The sequence below is a fragment of the Nelumbo nucifera genome, chromosome 2, assembly GCF_055504915.1.
Source record: "Nelumbo nucifera cultivar China Antique chromosome 2, China Antique-T2T, whole genome shotgun sequence".
Classification (NCBI taxonomy): Eukaryota; Viridiplantae; Streptophyta; class Magnoliopsida; order Proteales; family Nelumbonaceae; genus Nelumbo; species Nelumbo nucifera.
Window position 1 is genome coordinate 26498803 of NC_142650.1, and position 23069 is coordinate 26521871.

General features: G+C 39.8%; 1 long non-coding RNA gene across 1 annotated transcript; it reads left to right on the plus strand.

Moving 5' to 3' along the window:
• Window positions 1-8333: 8333 nt before the first annotated feature.
• On the plus strand, window positions 8334-8763 carry LOC148802021 (uncharacterized). Its single transcript, XR_016083062.1, has 2 exons — window positions 8334-8477; window positions 8658-8763. It is a non-coding gene; the product is annotated as an uncharacterized LOC148802021 (long non-coding RNA).
• Window positions 8764-23069: the final 14306 nt, after the last annotated feature.

Below are 23069 nucleotides of genomic sequence, written 5' to 3' on the forward strand. Positions count from 1 at the left end.
AACTCCAGACCGCTGTACTTAGCCCGAGCTCCCTGTTAAGAGCGAGCTCCCTAAGTCCGAGCTCCTTGAGTCCGAGCTCCCTAAGTCCGAGCTCCCCAAGTCCGAGCTCCCTACTAGGAGCCCGAGCTCCCTGTTAAGAGCGAGCTCCCTAAATCCGAGCTCCCTAAGTAAGAACCCGAGCTCCCTAAAATCCGGATTCCCTGTTAAGAGCGAGATCCCTGTTAAGGGTCCAAGCTCCCTAAGAACCCGAGCTCCCTAAAATCCGAGCTCCCTATTAAGAACAAGTTCCCTACTGGAAGTCCGAGCTCCCTATTAAGAGCGAGCTCCCTACTGAGAACCCGAGCTCCCTACAAGGGGCACGAACTACACGGCCCCGAGCCTCACAAAGCTGACCCGAGCTGGCCCATGGCAGCTCGAAACACTCCAAACCGAACTCAAGGCACCTCGCTCGCCACTCCCACACTTCACTTCCAGAGCACCAGGCCAGCCAAACGTACCTGACACCAAGGACGTCCGTATCCAAGGGCGACGCACCTGACTGATTTGAGATCTGACGCCTGACAACCGCATTTCAAACGGCTTCCTGCCACCGCCGCCTGCGACCGTCGTCACTTGCCGCAGAGACGGCTCCGACAAAAGGAACAGTGGCGGTTCTGTCCGGCCAGAGGAAATGACACCCGAACTGGCAGGAGTTCAGAAGTAATCATGCCCGACCTGACGGGGGCCTGGAAGTGAGTGCGCGAGGTGGTTATAAAAGGCTCCTACCCCCTAGGAACGAGGTATGCTAACTTTCGCACTATCTGGTTATTCTTGCCTTTGAAGGATTCAAACTTGAGCTTCGGAGCCCTTACGCCGGGTTCTCCCCGGAGCTTCTCTTCTCCTTCCGTTTCAGGTCCCTGTTACTCAGTTCAAAGGCAAGCTCATCGACAGCTAAGACCGGCCAGATTGTGCATCATCAATTGGCGCCGTCTGTGGGAAACGCTTCAAAAAGCCTCCCTCCAAAACTTTCATACCCTTTTCTTCTTCTCTGAGAAACTCAATACCCATGGCCTCATCCAGCAACGCCGGACGCGGCACAGAGACAAACACCACCGGGGAACAACCCCAAGTTCCCGTGGTGTGTGTTGGGCAGTTCATCATCCCCCTCTCGGTAGATGGAATCCCCAATCTGACTACGCCACAAGCAGTGGCGCCTGTAAGCCTACCTTTTGCAAACATCACCTTCCCTCTTCCCATCGAGACTACCTTCACTGAACCAACCGCCGTCCCCCTGGCAGCTAGCCAAAATCGGTTGGACGACCTAATGCAGTGCATGCGGGCAATGCAAGCCCAGATGCAGCAGTTCCAGCAACACCAGCTTCACCAGCACCAAGTGTTGCACAACCTCTCACAATACCACTATCAGCAGCACTTCCCCCAACTGACACCGAACCAACCACTACTTCCACCTCGCCACCCTGCCCCGAAGCCAGTAAAGGCCTCTCCGCAGGATGGGCGCCACCACCAAGGAAAGACCCCCAGGCCCCAGAATCCCCCAAACAGCCAGGCCTCGTCCCTAGGCCGGAGAGAAAGAAAAGTCATCCCCGCCTCGCGGCTCGCAGGCGGATCAGGAACCTCGCCCGCGAGGTCAGCACCTCGGGTCTCCAAACCGGAGTCCCCACTGGTGGAAAACCGATTCGGTGCACTGGCAGCAGCGGACTACCAGCACTCCGAGCCCATCGAGCTCGGCAACACGGAGGCCAGCAGCGCCAGTACAAGGCCCACTCAGCAGCGAAGGCGCCGTCGAAGTCGACGAACTGCCACCCGCGTCCTATCCGAGCTCAGAGGCAAAGGCGAGACGAGCTCGGATGAGGTAGGAGTCACCCCAATTCTCTCAGTTCCTTCCCCCCTCGCCTCAGAACTCCTGGCAGTCCCCTTGCCCAGAGATTTCAAGCTCCCGCCCCTGGACAAGTATGACGGGTCTTTCGACCCCAACGACCACGTGGACGCTTTCCAGTCCCAAATGCACCTCGCCAGAGCCAGCAAATCATGCATGTGCGTGGCCTTCACCACCACCCTCAAGGGGGTAGCCCGCACCTGGTACAGGAACCTGGCCCCCGGATCGATAAAGTGTTGGGCTCAGTTCGTGCAGGTCTTCACTGCACACTTTGTCACCAGCAAACGGTGCCCCAGAGCAGAGGAAAGCATTTTCGGAGTAGTCCAAAGGGAAGGAGAACCCATACGGGGCTACATCAAACGATTCAACGAGGCATGCTTACAGATACCTCGGTTAGACCCCGCGGTGCAGCTCGCCGCAGCAAAAAGAGGGGTGACGCACAAGGAATTCAAGTGGCACATGGTAGCTAACCAGCCCGCGACCGTGGCCGAGTTCCTCAAGCTCGCAGACAAGTTCATGAGGACGGAGGAGGAAATCAACCAAAGAACCGAGGGCAGAAACGAGAAAAGAAAGAGGGACGGCGAGCCCTCTAGCTCGGCCGACCGAAAAAACCCGGCCCGGGACCCAAAACCGAACCAGTCGTTCCGAGCTCCCCTGCCAGCTCGGACGGATTACACGCCACTGAACACGAGGCGGACCGAGATCCTAATGACGATCAAGGACGCCCCCTTCGTGAAATGGCCACCTCGCCTAAAGGGAAATCCGAACGAAAGAAACAAGAATTTGTATTGTAGTTTCCATAGGGACCACGGTCACAGTACCGAGCAATGTAATAACCTCTGAGACGAGATAGAGGGGCTCATCCATCGCGGATACTTAAGAAACTTTGTACAGCACAACAATAATAGCAATAAAGCAGATCAGCCGGGCGAACACTTAAAAGACGCCCCGGAGACTAGAAGCAGGCCTGCCGAACCGATGCAGCGACAACCTCTGGCAGAAAGGCCAGTTCGGGGAACCATCCATGTAATTGTGGGAGGTTCGGTGGTGGCGGGGTGCACATCAGTGGCAGCCCGGACCTCAGTTCGCGAAGCGGTCCTCGAGGAGCGGAACCCCCCGAAGAGGCCGAAGACCAAGGAGCCGATCCTCTTCACAGAATACGACGCGCGGGGAGTTCGCTACCCTCACGACGACGCACTTGTCATTAAACTTAGGATCAGCGACTTCGAGGTTAGGCGCGTGCTCGTAGATTCAGGCAGTTCGGCGGACATCCTATTCAAGTCGGCGTTTGATCGGCTACAGCTGCCAAGGAGCGAACTAAAACCTGCAAGCACTCCCCTGGTGGGCTTCAGCGGGGAGGAAGTCAGGCCCCTTGGAAAGATAACGGTGCCCGTGGAAGTTGGCACGTGGCCTTGTGCGGTCAAACTCAACCACGATTTTCTGGTGGTCGTGACCCCCTCCCCATACAACGCCATAATAGGACGGCCAATCACGCATTTCCTGTGGGCGGTGGTCTCTACCTACTATTTGGCAATGAAGTTCCCTACGGACTTCGGTGTGGGGGTAGTGCGGGGCGACCAGCTCGAGTCCCGCAAGTGCTACGTCGCCGCCCTAAAGGGCAAGTCCAAGCCGGCCGGCGACCTCGATATGGAGCGGCCTACGGAGCAAGGCGAAGAACGCGCCTCGCCAACAGAAGAAACAGTCGCAATCCCGACCTCACCTACGGACCCAGCTCGCGCACTCCAGATTGGTGCTTCTGTCAAGGAACCCCTACGGACGGAACTGGTAAGTTTTTTACTCCAAAATTTAGATATTTTTGCATGGTCCGCGGCCGATATGCCCGGTATTGACCCTAGTCTTATAACTCACAAACTTAACACTGACCCTTTAGTTAGACCTGTTAGACAGAAGAAACGGAACTTAGCCCCGGAGCGCTGGAAAGCGGTCGACGAGGAAGTCGAAAAGCTCCTCGCGGCAGACTTCATAAGGGAAGTCCATTACCCGAGCTGGGTGGCCAACCCTGTGCTGGTGAAAAAGGCGAACGGCAAGTGGTGCATGTGCGTCGACTACACCGACTTGAACCGAGCTTGCCCGAAAGACTGCTTCCCCCTTCCTAGGATCGACCGCCTAGTGGACGCGACCTCGGGACATGAATTGCTAAGCTTCCTAGATGCCTACTCAGGCTACAACCAAATCCGGATGGACCAGTCCGACGAGGAAAAAACTAGCTTCATAACCGAGTTCGGTCTATACTGTTACAAGGTCATGCCCTTCGGTTTAAAAAACGCCAGGGCGACCTTCCAAAGACTTGTAAATAGGCTGTTTCGGCCCCTGATCGGCACAAAAATAGAGTGCTATGTAGACGACATGGTCGTCAAAACACAGTTTTCGCAAGAATTAATACAAGACTTAGATTCTGTCTTCCAAATCCTGCGTCAGTATAACATGAAATTAAACCCCAACAAATGTGTCTTCGGCGTCACCTCGGGCAAGTTCCTGGGCTACGTTGTCAATCGACGTGGCATCGAGGCCAACCCAGACAAAATACAAGCCATCCTAGATATGAGACCACCTCGGAAAATAAAAGAAGTCCAAAGGCTAAACGGCCGCATAGCCTTCCTAAGCCGCTTCATGTCCAAGTCGGCAGATCGCTGCCTACCCTTCTTCAAAGCAATCAAAGGCAAAGGGTTCGAATGGACCCAAGACTGTGAGCTCACGTTTGACGAGCTAAAAGGCTACCTCGCCAATGTGCCAACCTTAGCTCGGCCCGAGGAAGGCGAAGTCTTAGAGCTGTACCTCTCAGCTAGCGACGAGGTGGTCAGTTCGGTACTAGTAAAGGAGGCAGACCGGGTCCAACGACCCATATATTATGTTAGTAAAATCTTGCAGGGAGCAGAGACAAGGTACCCGCAGATAGAAAAGCTAGCGTATGCCCTGGTGGTAGCAACACGGAAACTCCGCCCGTACTTCCAGGCCCACACCGTCATCGTCCTGACCGACAAACCTCTGAGACAAGTTTTACTCAAACCCGAGGTTTCCGGCCGGCTGATGAAGTGGTCCATCGAACTCAACGAGTACGATCTCCAGTACAAGCCAAGAATTGCCATCAAGGCCCAAGCCTTGGCAGATTTTATCGCAGAGTGCACGTTTAGCCTCGAAGCCCCTGAGCCGGTCGAGCCCGAGGTCCCCAGTTTGGGCGAACTTGGAGCTCCCAAGCCAAACGAGTCCGAACCCCGCGAAGTAGCAGCCAGCGTGGCTTCCCTCCTGGTTAGACCAAGCGCGAACTGGGATGAGGAGCCCTGGATCCTTCACATAGATGGCTCCTCGAACCAACAAGGCAACGGGGCTGGAATAGTGCTACGCGGCCCGGGCGGAACAAAATTGGAATATGCACTACGCTTTGAGTTCGCGGCATCCAACAACGAGGCGGAGTACGAGGCACTGATAGCCGGGCTAAACCTAGCGTGCAAGGTCGGAGCAAAGCACATGGTTATCTGCAGTGATTCCCAGCTCGTGGTCAACCAAGTTACAGGCGAGTACGAAGCACGCGAACTCACTATGATTGCGTACTTAGCAAAAGTAAAGGAAGCTCTGCTCAACTTCCAATCACACTTCATCAAGCAAATCCCGAGGTCAGAGAACGCTGAGGCCGACGCCCTGTCCCGATTGGCTAGCACAAGCCACAACGCCAGGAGAACCGTGTACGTAGAGGACTTGCCTCGGCCCAGCATTCTCGGTGGGGCAGAAGAGGTCGCTCCCGTCACCGAAGCAGAGCCGAGCTGGATCGACCCACTCGCGAGCTTCCTGTTAGACGGAACCCTCCCCGCGGACCGCAACACAGCCAAGAGGGTGCAGCGCCAGGCAGCCAAATACGTCATGATAGACGAACGGTTGTACCGACGATCCTACACGCTCCCCTATCTGCGATGCTTGCGCCCAGCCGAAGCCGAGCTGGTACTCCGCGACATCCATGAAGGCTCCGCGACATTCATGAAGGCTCCGCGACATCCATGAAGGCTTGTACTTTTACATGAAAGCACTTTTATAAAAATGCTTTACACGAAAGTGTTTTTATTAAAGTACTTTTATGAAAACACTTTTATGAAAGCATAAAATCATTTTTATAAAAGTTACTTTTACGAAAGCACATTTATGAAAGCATAAAAGCACTTTTATAGAAGTGCTTTTACGAAATTACTTTTATGAAAGTACATTTATAGAAGTAATTCTGTTCATAAAAGTACTTTTGGAAAGCACTTTTATAAAAGTTTTGCATTTTTTTGCAATTTCTTGGTATTTTTCTACATTTTCTAAAATTTTATGGTATTTTCTACATTTTTTATAATTTTTTTGTGCTTTTTTTCTACATAATTTTTGCATTTTTTTTTGTATTTTTCATGCATTTCCTACAAATTTATGGTATTTTTTGCATTTTTATTTTTCTACAAAAGTTCTGAATCTTTTGTAATTTTTGTATTTTCTATAATTTTATGAGTTTTTTTTTTGCATTTATCTACAATTTTTGCATTTTCGAGTATACGAGTTGACTTAACTCATTTTTGTCACATGGAAGTCTTGAGAGAAATTATTCTCTCAAAATTTATTATTTTGGATATACGGAACCCATTTTTGTATTTATAAGTGAGGGTAGGTGGATTAATATGAGTTAGGGTGGTTAAAGGTCAATATGGATGGGTCAAATGGATCAATATGAGTGAGTGAGAGTTAGAGTAGGTTATAACCCTTTAACAAAGATTGATGATGTATCATGGTGGGTTAGTGGGTTAATATGGGTGAATTGATATTTAACCCTTACCCAACCCAATCCACCCATTTGCCGCTCCTATCCTTAAAAGTCAATACTTTCGTTGTAGGTTGGTAAATTTGCTTAGTCACCTATTGCTTAGGGTTCAGAACCTTAATTTGTTTGTCTTTCTTGTCCTCCTTCTTCTTCTCCTTCTCAACGGGGATTTTTCCTTCCTTCTTCAACTTTTGCTTGCAATCATCTTCAACGTGGCCATGCTTGAAACAGAACGAGCAGTACAAAGGCAGGTTCTCATAAATAATTTCCTGCCAGAAACCTTCCTTCCTAAGACCTCTCCACACTCTTCTAGGGTTTTCCTTAAGTAAATTAAATCGACTTCCACACATACCCTTGTAATCGTGGTTCTAGTCAGCCGAGCCATAGCTTGATCTACTTTCAAAACTCTGCCAACAATTTGTGCTGTAGGCCACACAAATCTATCATTGTAAAGGTTTATAGGCGGACGAGGTAAAGTTATCAAACTGGTACCTGAGAGGGTTCCAACCCCAACTCAGTTGCAAACGTCCATTTAGAAACCTGAACAAGAAATCTTTGATCCGCATAACCTCTCAAAACCATGCCCGATGAAACTCAGAATTCATTATCAAAACGGATTAGCACAGGTATTGGATCCAAAGCAGTTACCACGATCTCATTTGATGTGAAAGGAGTCTACAAGAAACTCCCTTATTTCCGCCAAAGAAGGTCGTCCATGAACACTCTTGCCGACTAGGGCAAAACGCAAAGGGAAAAGAGTTCTTTCTGTCTCTTCATTAGAGAAAAAAACAGCCGGCTCTCCCCTTTTTGATCGAAGGTTCTTTGACTGGAATATCCACCACCAGAGGGTCAAGACTGATCGGAAAAGGATAAATGGTTACAGTGAGAACCGCGGCAAAACTAGGGTTTTCAGGAGGTTTACCGATTACCGTTTACCCAAAGGCTCTCCCATCCCCCTCTTCTTTGTACAATTCAGAGTTAATAATAAAATATGCATCAAAGGGTTCAATTAGATAAACATAATTTAGTAAAACACCAGTCAAATATGTATCCATGTTTAATACATCCCAACTTAAAAGGTTTGAAGCCAATAATTCCACATATTTTATGTGTAAACATGTATATAATAATATTAAAAATATGCATATATTTAATATAAAAAACTTTTTAAATTTTTTAAATACATATGAAATAAAAGTTCCAAATTTTTGGTCCTTTACCAAATTTGAATGAATAATTCATGCTTACACGAACTGATTGAAGGGAGAAAGATGTACAAAGTATCATGTACCAAAGAAATGAAAAAAAAAAAAAAAGAAAAAAAAAATCTGTGGAGTGCGAGTTCACTGGCCAGTCTGGCCCCTATTTACCTCACATATCCATTCATCTGATTGTGGGTTGCAATCCACGTGGCACCCATGACAAATGCAAAATAGGCAAGAAAGAAGTCTTGTCTCAATCCCAAAAGCTTTTTACATGTCTCTTTTGGATAAGTTTGGACTTTGGACCGGGCTGTTTCGAAACCTCCCTGGGTGTATCACATGTTAGCATGGGGTGTGGGGTAAAAGAGTAATTATGATTAATATTCTTTTAATTAATTAAATAAATTAATAAAGAACTAAGTAGGGTAACATGCCTTCTGCCATAAGCCTCAAAAAGGATATTTTATTTTATATATTTTGTTCAAACCTCCTGTCGCTCATCGGACAGGAGGTTGTTTGGGGTGATTCCTCGTAGGGAGTCACCTTTTTCTTCTTTCTCTCTCTGTTTTAGGGAAGCTCTTTCTCGAGAACTCTCGAGGTTTTTGTTTCCTCTTTCTTTTTATTTAATTTCTTTTGTTGCTATGTTCATTTGCCCTCTATTTAATTTTTTTTTTGTTTCTCTCTTCGTTCTGTTCGTTTTTCCTTTGTTTGTTTCGTTTGCCCTCTGGTTGTTCATTTGGCCTTTGTTCGTTCTGTTCTTTGTTTGTTCTCCTTTTAGTTCTCCCCAGGTTCCCATCTGTCAGCCTGTTCGATCTTTCTGCGGGCGTTTTGATTGGGAGTTTCTTCTCTAGAATCCTTTCTGCATTAACCATCGGTGGAAGCTGCCATTTGCATTGCCGTTCCCAGCGTTTTGGAAGGTAGCTTTAGTTCTCCGGCGTCTAAGATGGCAATAACAGTTCTTCCGGTGTGGTGATTGAGAGTTATAGTTCTGGCTTCTTTGCGGATTAGTTCAGAGTGGGCGGAAGTTACAGATCTTGGCTTATGGATTTGGAAACCTGCTCTATCAGTTATGATCGCCAGTTATGTTGGTGATTTTAAGTCACCTTGCTTATATTTCTGGTTGCAGCAGTTCTTTCCATTCTCCTACATCCATCTTTTTTATTTTGTTCTTCTTGAGATTTGTCTTTGCACTTTAATTGGCCTTGTTGGCATCTCTTTGTATCAATCTCTTGAATGAAATATTTTAAGGATTAAAAAAAAAAAAACTGATTTTCTAAATCATGTGATAAAACATCTATATATAACCTAAAAGTTGATGTTGTACATTTATGAAATGAAATCTTTTTCTTTTTCTTTTAAAACCTAAATAAAATCTTAAAATCTTATAATCTTTCCCTTTTCATGCTTTTAACTATTAACATTACAAATTTAATTAATTACAATGATGTCATTGGATAAAGCAAAAAAAAAAAAAGAATAATCATAATTTGTTCTTTCTCCTTTTCCTCTTTCATATCTAATGCTAAACATGTAATTAATTATAATGATGCCACTCTAACTATTTACAATGATGCTACTAAATTTCTACATTTTTCATATTTGTTAAAAATTGTCTTTATCTCTCATTTTATTTACAATCAGGCCGTTTTGAATCATGCTTTCCTCCCCTGGGATACTTTAGGGGGTTGGCTTGGCACAACCCTTGGCCTGAGCTCGCACAAGCTTGTGTTGTGTCGCAAGCTTGGCTAGTCTGTGGGCCAAGTTTTAGACTAGGTTGGGCTATGAACAGGGCTAGTTCATGTTTCTTAAAAATTATGAATAAAAATGATGAAAATGTTAGCATAAATTAAAAAAATAGATAAAAAAAAGATCTTAAAATTTTATTTTATATGAATTTTGATGTATACAATTGAAAATAAAATTATACATACACACACACACACACACACACACACACACATATATATATTATCGGCCACAAACTAGGCTAAGCCATGTTTTTTAAAATTTTTGAAAAAATAATTAAAAAGTTAACATAAATTAAAAAATAGACAAAAAATAAAGATCTTGAAATTTTATTTTAGCCCGAGCTTGCACGGGTCCATGTCGTGCCACGGGCCGGGTTGTTCCATAGGCCAAGTCTTAGGCCAGACTGGGCTAAGCCTATTCATGGGCTCGGTAACCTAGTAGTTCAACTGAGCCCTTTAACAACGCTAAATTAATTAATTAAATAATTTGAGATAGCTTTTACCAATCTGATAAATGCATAGTTTTATTTATTTATTTACTTATTTTACTAAATTATTTAATTAGTTAATAATTTAATAATCTAACAAATTATTATTGCTAGCAAAGTAAGACATAGAGTCGTGTATATATTTACTATCTCACTTGATTGTTTATTTATCTCATTTATTTTATAAATTTATTTATTAAATTAAATTAATTATTACTTAACTATTTACAATTATTCCACTATATAAAACAAAAATACAATGACAAAAGTCATCTCTCCCTCTTTCACTATTGCCCGATGGCCATGATTATTTATTTATTTAGTGTTTTATTTTATTAAATTAAATATATTATTATCCATAAAATTTTATTTATTTTAAATAGGTCTTTTTTTCAATAAACTTTTATTTAAAAAATTTATCTTTCCCAAATTTCTTTCCTATACGATAATTTACTTTTGACAAGCCACTTACCATCATGTTTTGCCCCTGCAACTTAGGGGTCCCTCCACTAGCATTTGTTAAAATGTAAAAGGGCATTACTTCACTTTTATCGTCATTGAATAAATCTTAATTTTTATATATAAACCCTAAACTCTAAATCCTAAAATTAACATGTAAAATGCGTTTGTTAGGACAAATATCCTCCAAACAGGTTGGAGCCAAATATCTCCCAAATGTAAAATAGATTCCTGAAAAATCAGTCAGTACTGATTTCCGTGATTTGGACTGTGTTATTTTTTTTTTAATAACCTACGGGTTTGAATTGATTTGGCATACATGCCAATGCCAATAATATTCTAACTAATAATGCCCCAAAAATAGACACATTTTTTTTATGAAATGGCCTCATCAGCATTATTTATTTATTTAAATATATTTTCTTAGACACATTACATACAGGAGGACATAGGGGTGGGGAAAGAGCAGGGTACAGGTGAGGTCCATTGACCTTAAAATGGAGACTTTGCATTCTGCAGGTTTTATCATGTACCTCTATTTTCAGAAAGACACCAAGTAACCATCTCAATAAAAAATTAATATTCCTTTATAAATATAAATCCTCAAAATAATTGATTCTTGAGGAAATAATATTAACAAATTGAATCGACCAATGAAACACCCACTTCCATGTGCCATTTTGGTGCATAGAGATCATCATCATCTAAGCAAATTGGCTAAATACATACTGTTTGGCATTCCGTTCCATAAGTTGAATTAGGGACCAATATATGAGTGTCCCACTAAGTTGAATTTATGGCTCCAAAACCATTTGCCAACCTGGTCACATGGACTAGACATTTGATAGAATGGTTTTAGAGAAACAGCCAAACAGGAATGTTTAGATGTAAAATTGGCTAAAACCCTATTTTATATATGCAATATAATTATTGATATATATAGAGACATTATACAATTATGTAATATGTTTACTAATAAATTGAATATTTATATTTTATATAAATATAATATACATGTATAAATTAAAAAATAATTTTTAAAATTCTAACTTTTCTTATTTTATGCACAATAAGTCAAGCTTGAATTAAATCCAAAGATGACATTTCGGATTTTATATTGGATTCGGAGGTAATGCTAATCGGACCAGATTCGGTGTAAGTGTATCCGATGAGAATCCAATCCAATTACTTAACAGACGTTACAGACCGAAAGGTAAGAAAACACGCATGGCGAGCCCGGCAGTCATACACGGCGGGTCCCATTTTATGGTGGATCCCAGTTTTATGGTGAAATATGCAGTGTTAGATCAAATTGGTAGGGGTTACAATATGTTTTATTAGTAGAAGATCCCAACTGACTTCCAGCGGCCTGAAATGGAAGCGGGATCTACTTCTTACAAATGGGCACTTCACAGGCACATCCACCGTGCATTGGGAACATCTCCCATGAATAATAACTAATAAGTATGGGAGATGTTCCAAATGCATGGTAGGATGTGGATGTGAGGTGCCAGGTGTGAGAAGCAGATCCGGTCTCGAATGAAAGCGGGGTTTGTTCCTCACAAATAGACGCTTCACAGGCACATCCACCGTGCATTGGAAACATCTCCCATGAATAATAACTAATAAGTACAAGAGATGTGCCCAATGCATGGTAGGATGTCCGTACGAGGCACCTGTGAGGCACTAGGTGTGAGGAACAGATCCGGTCTCGAATAGAAGTGGGGTCCGCTCCTTACAAATGGGCGCCTCACAGGCACATCCACCGTGCATTGAGAACATCTCCCATGAATAATAACTAATAAGTATGGGAGATATTCCCAATGCATGGTAGAGGTGTAAGGAGCAGATCCGGTCTCTCTGAAATGCAGTACTTTTGGTCTTAATGGTCCTGTAAAAATTGATGAATTTTCATTGGTTAGTGTAGGCTCTAGTACAAGGGCTTTTTAGTGTAGGAAATCTGGATTCGCACATGGACGGCCCTGAGAAATTTATTAGTTAGTGTACCTCTAGACAGGTCATTCACACATGGCCTAAAAAACCTCTACTTTTTCTTTTGATTGGGGAAATGGAAGACAAGGATAAAGAAACCAAAGGAAAGTTCAGCGTTTTCGTGAGGGAAGAAAAATAAAAGATGAAAGAAAATAAAGCAAAGAGATGGTTGCAATTTTCCAAATGCTAAAAGGGAATACCTAAGAGGCGTTTGGTTTCTCAGAGAATTACTGAAATAAGGGAAAGTTGTGGAGAAGTCCCTCGATGCATTTTGTGAAATTCACTCTTTCAACTTTTTGTTTTTCTTTTATTTTCTATTAAACCAAACTCAGCCTCACAGCCCAAGTATTTTTCAACAATCACCTACTGATATTGTTTTAACTTATTCATGGCTAGTAAATTACCTAAACACCCCCCTTAAGAGAAGTTGAGAAGAGGGTTTTTTTTATCTTCGATTAATTATTAAGGCTCTGTTTGTTTTCAGTGCAATTTGATTTGCATTAATATAAATGCATGATAATATATATCATAAAAGTCAACTAATCGACGAGTGGTTCATTGGTATCTTAGCTGGTTCTCTTTAACATTAACACAGAATCAATTACCGTAACCACCAATTTGGGGAAAGGGGTTATTACTATTAATGGTGTATGGTACTAAATACCTAAAAAAATACCACTTTAGCTTTAGTTTTTACATCACTTTGTTTCGACTTTTATTTTACTTTATTTACAATGGAAATAAATAAAAAAAGTAAATATAGAAACAAAATATATCAAAATTTGCATTCAACTTGTTTACATTCGCTATTTTTTTTTTCACAGTTTAAATGAAATTGCATTACAAACAAATTAAGCATAAAAGATTTTTAGGGTCCGTTTGATTTATAACCGAAAACCAGAATCGGAATCGAAATCTTTCGAAATTAGAATCAGAATAACCTATTCCCATAGTCTATTTGGTTCAAACAGAAATAAGAATGGAAATCAGAATCAGTGGGAATGAGATTTCATTCCTAAGGAAAGAGCAGGGAATGAAATTTGGATTCCGATTCCAATTTCAAGTGTGTTTTAATGTGTCACACTTGAAAGCGTAGAGCGTTTGATCTTCTAATTAATTAAGCAAATCAAAACTAGCCTTTAATTAAAGAGCACATTAAGCTAATTATATTGTTTAGGGTGTTAATTCAGTTTTCCATAATTTATTAACCAAGACCATTGAAGGTGGTTTCTGGTTTGGTAAAGCCCACCTACTGATGGAATGATATGTTTTTGTGTGGTAAAAGGAACAGTTGAGAGAGATTACACATGCACTTCAGTTGAGAGAGTTAAAAGGAAAAAAGGAAAGAGAGAGAGAGAGAGAGTTTTTGACTTTGGCTCATTCCACTGATTAGTGCCTAATGTAATCAGCTTGGTTAGTGTTATTGCCCTCACTCGTATCGCCATTAATGAAACCGTTTTTACATTTTGTTGATAGTCAAATAATAGTTATAAAAAATATAAAAATTTTGTAAAATTTGTTTCAAATATTATTATATGGGTTTGATTATGAAAATACATGATACTAGAAAATTTTATAACCAATCCATTGGTATTATAAAATTAGTAAACAATCTGGTGGTAATACGGGTAGATTTGAGTTGATGTGAGCCGGATAGATAGTTATTTGAGCTCGGCTTGCCAAGAAAGTATGAGGCTTGAGTTCGAGCTCGAGCTCGGTTTGAGCTAAAGACTTGAGCTCGAATTCGAGTTCGACTATGAGCCAAATGTTTTATAAAAATAAAATATTATTTTTAATTGATATTTAAAAGATCAAGAATTATAATAATTAGCTATTATATATATAAATAATATATATATATATATATATAATATTTTTATATTTATTATATATGTATGTATGCATGTATACATATATGTAGAAGTTCAATTAGGCTCGCAAGCTTCATGACCCGAGCTTTATTAGGTTAGAACTTGACTCAATTAGCAAATGAGCTCATAAATTGGGCTCGAGCTCAGCTCATGGCCACCCTTAGGTGGTTTCACAAAGTTCAAATATTGAGAGACTTAAGATAGTAAAAAAGCATGCATGTTAAGAGTTTCAGTTAATCAAAATATTTTTTGTATGTTTTGATGACAATTCCTTGGGTTATGATAAGACCTCTTGTATTAGTCGAAAGGGAAAATCTATGATACCCAAAAGACATGGTATTGAAATATCTTTAACCAATCAAAGTATCTCTGTGAATTTTGATTAATGCCTCTTTTAAGATACCCGTTGATTAGCGATAAATTTTTCTAGTATCATAGTGAAAAACCCTAGTTGAAATCACTTAAATAGTCAAAGTATATAGGTACCGGGGAGGGGGGAAGTATCGGGCAACCTTGAAAATCAAAACTTATTGCTAGGGCTGTCAATTGAACTGGATTTGGTCTAATCCGATCTAATCCAACATTGATCCATTTACAAATGGATTAGACCAAATCTGATCCAAACCCCATACAAACCAGATCCAGTCCAGTCCAATTGAAATGCAAATGGATCGGATTTGACCTAATCCAGTCCAAATTAAATTTTTTCCCTCGTCGTGGCCGAGGTATTTTAACTTTTAAAAAAATGCTTTTTGAGGTATTTTAACTTTCAGAAAATGCAAACAGCATGCTAGGCCGAGGGGGAGAGCGGCGCGGAATTGGGATAATGGGTTCCGGTGGGATCATGGGCCATGGACGAATTAACCATGCACCGCTGGCACTAGGCAGTGGGGATGCGTTTGGGAAGAAAAACCGAAAAACTGGAAACAAAAAAAGAGAAGGAAATAAAAGGGTCTCAAAAGCAACAAAAAGAAGGGAAGAGAGATATCGGGAATCGTACTTCTTAGCATGTAGCCGTTGTGTGGTAGCAATGGTAACGCGTCACACAAACAGACTTTACCTTAATTGAACCTAATTTTTCTCTTTACTTTAGTTGATCATCGCTTGAGGCAGGCAGAGGGGAAAAGGATGGACGCTTTCCTTGCCGACTGCCGAGCCTCCTGATTTCCTGAGTCTTGCTCTTGCGCTTGTGGCAGAGACGGCGATGGTGGAGTGCAGAGATGGAGAGGTGGGAGGTGCGCAGGTTAAGGGCGAGAGGAAGATCGTCGGAGAGAGGAAAATGCTACCGGAGTTCATTCGAAGCTTTAAACGAAATACCGCGGTGAGACTTTGAGATGGAGCGATGGAGGCGCCGAACTAGTGTTCGAAAGTGTCCAGGCTTCAAGCCTTCAACGTTCAAACTTCAAACGAAAATGAATGGACCAGCGGGCTCGTTCGAACTTTTGGCTTTGTTCATTTTTAGTCCATTCTATGAATGGACGATTCATGTTCAGACCGGTCCGTGTCCATATCAATTTTAGGACCGTCCAAATCTGTCCATAACACATCCGATCAGATAGAGTCCAACCCGAAACCAGTCCATTGACACCCCTACTTATTGTGTGGATATGCACAATAAGTATGATAAACTTATAACCAATCATTTGTGATCATATAAGGCCTATTCACTTACCTGGGTAAGTTTCTCTTGGGAAGCACTTACCCCGTTAAGAACATTTACTCGTGTTCTTTTATTTCTTATGTAAATAAGGCAATGACCATTTTAGCCATAAAAATCCATTATTAAAAGGGTATTTTTGTCCCATTTAAGTGTTGGCAACTTTCCCCCTTGGTGGGAAAGTTATTTACCCGGGTAAGTGATACCCAAGAAAATAAACTTTTCATAGTCCTCATATAAATATGAAAAAAGAACATGTGATTTTTGGTCAATGGGAACCAAAATCACTTATATATATATAACAGAAATAATGGGGCGTTCTTTTTTCATATTTTGAGAGGGGGAAAGTTGGTCAATAGGATTTTGGTTTCCATTGACTAAGAATCCCATTTAGTGGCTAAGAAAAATTTATTTTCATGGGTATCACTTACCATCTCCTAGATGGGTAAATAGCTTTTCCAGGTAGAAAGTTGCCAACACTTGAATGGGACAAAAATGCCCTTTTAATAATGGATTTTTATGGCTAAAATGGCCATTGCCTTATTTACATGATAAGTAAAAGAACATGGGTAAATACACTTACCCAAATAAGTGTTTCACAGGAAAAACTTACTTAGGTAATTGCATTTACCTGGGTAAGTAACTTACCGAAAAGCGAACAAGGCCTTAATAATGATAGAAATGGATAAAAAAAGAGAGAACTAATATCTAACTTATGAGTTATGAGTCACTAACCAAATCAAATAGTTCAATGTTCAATCAATTGGGTCATTGAATTGTTGACAACTTCATTTTGTAGATAAACAAATCAATAGTTTAACAAAACCTAAGGCCTCATTTTCTTTTCATTAAATTACTTATCTGGGTAAATGTAGTTACTTGGGTAAATTTTTCCTGGGAAACACTTACTCGGGTAGGTGCATTTACCCATGTTCTTTTATTTCTTATGTAAATAAGGCAATGGCCATTTTAGCTATAAAAATCTATTATTAAAAATGACATTTTTGTCCCATTCAAGTGTTGACAATTTTTCCCCTAGGTGGGAAAGTTATTTACCCATTACCCATCTAGGAGACGGATAAGTGATACCCAGAAAAATAAACTTTCCCAGATCCCCACATAAATCTAAAAAAAGAACATAAAATTCTTGATCAATGGGAATCGAACGCCCCCTAAATTCTTGCTGAAGTGATGAATTAATTGGTTCATTAACTTTGGTTTTAAATATATGTACAACCCAATACGCCAAAACATGTATCTCAAGAGTTTGACTTGACCAACACACTTTCTTTTTTATTTTCTTTTAATTTTACAAGGGGCCAATCTTAGCAAGGCCTACCCCTGGTTATATTAAACTTCTAAAATATTTAATATTTGTGTATCAAGGTGGGTACACCCGTAACGAAAGAACCATTTTTCAGACTATTTCATGCACTTTTCTTATACATTATGTCTATACACACTTATTACAACGGAATTAAAGTGTAAGAAAGAAAGTAAAAACTTTTAATTTACTAATGAATTGTCCCAAACATCCACCTACATTACAAGAATCACTTATTTTGTGATAGATTTTCCCAATTATCAGTTTATCACCATTTCCATCTATACAAAACTATCAAAATTTATGATCTGATGTAACAGGACCCAAGATAGTTGGATCCAATATTGGATTGGACCAGATGGTCGAATCAGTTGACTTGAAAATCAGTCTAAGAATCGGTTTCATTTTACCCTAAGATTGCTTCTGAGTCAAAAAATGTCAATTTGATTTCCACAGATTTCTCGTAGGATGAATTGAACTATAAAACTCTCTTTTTTCTAAAAAAATATGAACAGGCCCACTGAATCGTCATTCCCTCTTTTTTTTTTTTTTTTTTTTTTTTCTATCACAAGTGAAGCTGTTGCCTTTGTCACACTCTGACGACTGATGGATGTTTGTCAGTTGAGCTTTTCCACATTTCACATGGGAGCAGAGGCAAGTTGGCCAAGATTTGGAGGACCAATCTGGGACGGGCCCCACCAAGTTCGAGTCCTGGCCTCAAAACCGGAGTACTGGACCCTTCGGTCCACGGACTAAGGCAATTTGATTGGATGTAGTTAGCATTAGCTGGGCCGGGAATGACATTGTCGACAAAAGAACCAAGAATTCCGCATCATGATTCATGGCACGTCACTTCCATGTGAGTGAGAGACATGTCGGAGCCTAGACAAGACCCAATCAAGGTGGTCCTGGCCCTACGCGCATGCAGTTTATTTCTGTACTTGTGAGGATGACCCGCCTCCTGGGTCCGGTGAGCCTGGCTTCAATGCAGCCGCACATGCTCACCAGTTCAACTAGGAAAAAAAAGGGAAATGACTTTGAACCCCCTTCACAGAAAGAAAGCTTCCTATGTAGAATATCCAACCGCTGAAACCCATAATTAAAATCAAAATACCATTGCACCCCCCTCTCTACTCGGAAGACGTGATATGTGTCAGCCATCTTCTAATTCCGACCATTATTCCCATACAAAACCCACTGATCTGAACACGGGTTACGAAGAACTCTCCGGTGGTGGACATTTTGACGGTTATAAGGCTTATTTTTCAGATTTTACTAAAATATAATATTTATTTGTACTAATCTATACAACCTATTTATATGTAACTGTTTAGAAACTATCCATTTATAAGTTATAACCGTTCAGAAACTGTACATGAATTATAAATAATTTTATCTCAGAGATATTAACACGTGCAAATACATGTACACATTTAGTAATAGTAGATGTGAAGAAAAACATAACTACTATTGACACTAGAATTGGGATCTGCTCCTCACACAGTGGGTCTCACAGTCACATCTTATCTTATATTGGGAACATCTCATAAATAATAAATAGAAGTATGGGATATATTTTGATGTTTGGCCAGGACATACTGTTAGGTCAGTGTGAGGCACATTTTGTGAGGAGCAGATCCAGACTCTTAATACTAGATCAAATTGCATTTGCTTCTCACAGTCACAGAGGGAGCCTCAAAGGTCACAGCAACTTCATAGCTCATCTCGGTGGTATATTGAAAACATCTTATATTCTCAATGTGTGGTTAGATGAATGTGACCAACAATGTGTTATAAACAACATATCCGAACTCCTTTTAAAACGGGATCTACTGAAAGCCAAAAACATGAAAACATGCTGAGAACACGACATCCAACTGCACATAGGAGGTGCATATATAGGGATTCATATTAACCATTTCATATAGTGTAAAGCAATGAAGCACATTGATTTGGCTGTAGCCTGTATATATGTTGGTAATGCCCAGATCCAAATATTAAAATTGAGTTGCCCGGGAATGATCAATATTAGATCGTCTTATGAACTTCCATTTAATGCATCAATACCAAACATTGAATTCAAAATAAACCTGGCATTGATATTTCCTAATGCCTAACAATTTATGATTTCAACCAATCCCTCATTTGTAGGTCAGTGGTATTTTGTTCATTTGCAGAATTACCATTATTAAGGGTATATTGAATTAAAAGACACGCGTCTGAACAGTATAATATCTAGGGATATATTCAAGCTACAGATCTGAGCTTGAATTCGGCTCCACTCAAAAGTTTATATGTTCAAGTTCGATTTAGCTCGAAATGAATAATAAGCTAAATTTTATATAAAAAATGAAAATGTATACATATAAAAATATTTTTTATTTTATATATAAAAGTTAAAAATATTATATATAATATAAGTTTTATTAGGCTCTTGAATTTCATTGGGCTCGATTAACAAGAAGCCTATATTTTACTTGAACTTAACTCGAAGCTCAATTTAGACAAAGCTGAATCAAGCTATTTATGAGTAAAACTCGAATAGATTGTGAAAAACTCAACTCGTGACCACCCCTACTCTTTCTTATTCTTAAGCCATGTTTGAGAGTGTTTAAAAAAGTGTTTATTTGGGCCATTAAGCACTTATTGGTATTTGGGAAATAAGTCCAAGTAAGTGCTTATTTTAAAAATAAGGGCTTATTTTTTAAGCTCAAATTTCCAGCTTTTTTTAAGAGTTTATAAAATAAACACTTATTCAATTTTTTTCTTCTAAAATTATCCCTAGTTTAATTTTAAAATACCATTTATAAAATTATCCCTAGTTGATTTATAAAAGTACTTTTACGAAAGCACTTTTAAGAAAGTAATTTTATGAAAGCATTTTTACAAAGCACTTTCATAAAAACACTTTTATAAAAGTACTTTTAAGAAATCACTTTATGAAAGTACTTTTATGAAAGCACTTTTATAAAAGTACTTTTATGAAAGCACTTTTATAAAAGTACTTTTATGAAATCACTTTATAAAAGTACTTTTATGAAAATACTTTTGTGAAAGCACTTTTACAAAAGTTTTTATGAAAGCACTTTTACAAAAGTTTTTATGAAAGCACTTTTATGAAAGTACTTTTCGTAAAAGTGCTTTCACAAAAGTGTTTTCATAAAAGTGCTTTTGTAAAAATGCTTTCATAAAAGTATTTTCTTAAAAGTGCTTTTAAAGGGTATATTTTGAGAATTTGAAAGAAAATGAAGGACAAAATAGTCACAAATGTTTATTTAAGTGCTCATTAGAGAAAAAGACTACTAAATGCCCAATTAAAATAAGTGATTATTTAAAAAAAATAAGCATTTGAAAAAATTGGGTGCCAAATGCAAATAAGTGTTTATTTGAATAAATATTTGTTTTTAAGTATTTATTTTTAATTTAAACACTCCCAAACATGACCTTAAGTAAGTCCCTGAGAGGACTTAATTGATCCATGATATATGTTTTACCTTTCGTTTCCTTTACATCTGTTTCGACAGAGATATCAATTAATTTTAATTCTTTTTTTTTTCTATTGACTCTTTTTCAATCAAAATGTAGAAAAGCTGTATTTGTCTTTACCATTCATTGAATATCTTCCATTTTGTGTATGGCATTGCCACTCCCTTTGTGTAGATGCTATTTTAACAGGAATTTAATGAATTGATCCATTGTAATTTCGCATTTTTGCTTTCCATTTAAATGAAATATCTCTGACAGGGGGTTCTTTGGTGGTATCTTAAACTTAGAAGAAGCTTTAGATATTGTCAATGAAGTGAAGTTCAGGATTTATGAACACTCATGTATATAGGTCTTTATACAGATATAACAGAACACAAATCCAACTCAAGGCCAGCCACATAACCCATGTTACAGTGTGAAGTCTAAGATTCTTTGAAAATATGGGAGATGTAGAATAGTTATCCACCATTTCCCTCCTTCCAGGAAGAGTGCAAAGGTCAATTAGCTTGAATTCTTATCTAGATACTAGATTCCAGAGTGTGTATGCTTTGATAATGAAATCAGATGGTCTACAGACATCTGCTTGTGCTGATTGTTGCTGTAGGCCCTATTTTAGAATGGCCTATCCAATTACGGGGCCTCAACCAACTGACCCCAACCCACCCACGTGCTGCTTCCCCTTGTCAAGGAATGGGCCCATTGGGACCCAAGTGTGGGTTATTATCGTGTTAATTTGTCTAGGGGTGTGAACCAGATATTAGCCTCTTTCTGGGTTCACCGACAGACTCAAAAGCAGTTCAAACTTCAACTACTTAATATAGGAATATGGGTTCCATTTGCTTCGGTGAATGAGGTATCATTTCTCCTCCCCCTCGTGGGATTGTCACTGGGCTATGTCTATAATAGCCCTTTGTGGCCACTCCTTAAATTGATTACTTGAACAGCTCATGCCACAATATGAAAAATTCTAGTATAAGGTCAGCGTATGGGGCCGATCTGATCCGTGTTAGACCAAATGGCCAAATCAATGAGACCCTCAGACCCCTACTATGATCCTGCTTGCACCCATATGATAGGGATAGAGTATCTTATGCCACAAGTTTCTAGTTGAAGATTTTTTTTTTTTTAAACCCACTTATCAGGTTAGTGGTGTCGTGGTGGTCGGGTTTGGGTATTGTGAGCATCGAGAAAACAGTTTATTTGACTTGGATTTGGAGTCGCTACCCATTAGATTAGGAAGTAGAGGTGATGAGACCTCCGGGAATTACATCAAAACTCATTTTAATTCAATAGTAATTCCAAAAAACCCATGGCACTGACTACACCAGTCCAGCTGAGACTCAGATGGAGGAAGAAAGGGGTTAGGCACTCTTCTCCCGGGTCCAATAGGTAAGGCCCACATAGACTACCAATAACCAAGCACAAACCTAAAATGCAAATATCCAAACAATAAAGAAACTAACTAAAAAAACAAAGAAAGAATAAATCAACATATAACAAGTTCCTCCTTATTTATTTTTTATGCATTTTTTCTTCTTATGCCTTTTATTATTATTATTATTATTATTATTATTATTATTATTATTATTATTAATCATATATATTTTTCTTTCTGTATATTTTATCAATTATTTATTTTTGTTATTTTCTTATGAACTCCTATTGGTATATTTGTATGCCAATTTTTCACCAACCTGCTTTTTCTCTAAATCTACTAAATTTGCCCAAGTTGCCAATATCCTTTAATTGCTAAGCTGTCCAGAAATCCATCCCATTATTATCATTATTTTAATTACTTATTTATTTATTTTATTTCATTTTCTATTGCAAAACCGAACTACTCTCAACCAACCTCCCTTCTCTTTTCATTCTGCCAAGCTGCGAAGAGCCCGAATTCCTCCTATTCTATCCACTTTTCATTTCTCTATCGATTTTTTTTTTATCGTTTTATTCTATTTGATGCTTTACTTATTTATTTACCTATTTCTTCTCATGCAAGCAATCCAAAAAAAAAAAAAACAGCGTTTCTTGGCATAATTTCAAAAAAAAAAAACCAACTCAGGGGAATACTTTACCTCAGAACTGAAAGAGGAACACGATTCAAACTAATGATCGACCACTGGGTTAAGATTTTACACAGCCAGAAGTGGCAAAAAGATTCGTCA